General features: G+C 43.1%; 1 long non-coding RNA gene across 1 annotated transcript in view; it reads right to left on the bottom strand.

Moving 5' to 3' along the window:
• The window catches only part of LOC119597861, a 7,132-nt gene extending 6,592 nt beyond the window's left edge, over nucleotides 1–540 (bottom strand). Inside the window, exon 1 of the long non-coding RNA XR_005230888.1 lies at nucleotides 293–540. This is a non-coding gene — a long non-coding RNA (uncharacterized LOC119597861). The remainder of the gene's footprint in view (nucleotides 1–292) is intronic.

The raw sequence follows: 540 nt of genomic DNA, 5'->3' as shown, positions 1-540 counted from the left end.
GCCACCGCGGCCTATACGTGTATAATATATAATATAATATATATATATATATATATTATATATATATTATTTTTATATATATATATATTATATATATATATACATACATGCATGCATACATACATACATACATACATACATGTATATATATACACATATATATATGTGTGTTTATGTGTGTGTGTGTGTGTGTGTGTGTGTGTGTGTGTGTGTGTGTGTGTGTGTGTGTGGTGTGGTGTGTGTGTGCGTGCGTGTGTGTGTGTAAGCATGCATGTGAAATTTCCTCCCTTACCTCCTTGCTCCCCTTGCCTCTGTAGGCCTTGCTGTAGAAGCTGGCGAAGAGCAGGAGCAGCAGCAGGGAGTGGCCCATCACCAGCCTGGACGCCGACTTGGGCACGCCCGGGCAGTCGATGAACAGCATCTGCCAAAATGAAGGATCCATAAGCACCTCGGCGGCCATACGTTCGTCCTCAGGTATCCCGCCCTTCCAACGCGGCCTCATTCTCCCTTCTCTTCGTATCTCTCTATTTTTTGTCTTTT

This window comes from Penaeus monodon, chromosome 40 (assembly GCF_015228065.2).
Source record: "Penaeus monodon isolate SGIC_2016 chromosome 40, NSTDA_Pmon_1, whole genome shotgun sequence".
Taxonomy (NCBI): Eukaryota; Metazoa; Arthropoda; class Malacostraca; order Decapoda; family Penaeidae; genus Penaeus; species Penaeus monodon.
Note: the sequence above shows the minus strand (reverse complement) of the source record. Positions and strands in the feature narration are given on the sequence as shown.